We start from the raw sequence: 530 nt of genomic DNA on the forward strand, positions 1-530 counted from the left end.
AAAAGAATTTCAGTATACTCCGCGACATTTATGGCTTTATTATCTAAAAAAAGAAAATTATTTTTTTTATTAGACGATGACCGACAATCGTCTTTAATAACATTAAAACACTGCATAAATTAACTTCACTTTTGAATGTATTTATATAATGTTGCGCTCTTTCGAAAACTTCTGGTGGCCCTTTCAATGATGCCAAATCACGTATTGACTCGTCCTTTAGGGCTTCGGTATGCTCATCCAAAGATAGTAGACCGTCTTTGTTTTTGTCCATCTTAATAAATTTCTTAATGCCAGATATGACCTCGGTTACTTTGAATACTCTTCTTTCCTAAATAATTGTTAATGTAAAAATGTACAAAAATTGTTAATTGGTAATGGAGATAGTATAACAAACATAACAGCGTTCAACTTTGAAAGTTATATAAAACAAAATTATTAACGAAATTACATTTTTCGGAACGGTCATATTGCGTTCTGCCGCAACGATGATCAAATCCATAAACAATACTCCAGGGGGTCCTATACGAGTT

This window comes from Adelges cooleyi, unplaced genomic scaffold (assembly GCF_023614345.1).
Source record: "Adelges cooleyi isolate 19-005CV unplaced genomic scaffold, UGA_ACOO_1.1 ACOO_flye_CR_arks_rails_tigmint_CR_PRNA_524, whole genome shotgun sequence".
Lineage (NCBI taxonomy): Eukaryota > Metazoa > Arthropoda > Insecta > Hemiptera > Adelgidae > Adelges > Adelges cooleyi.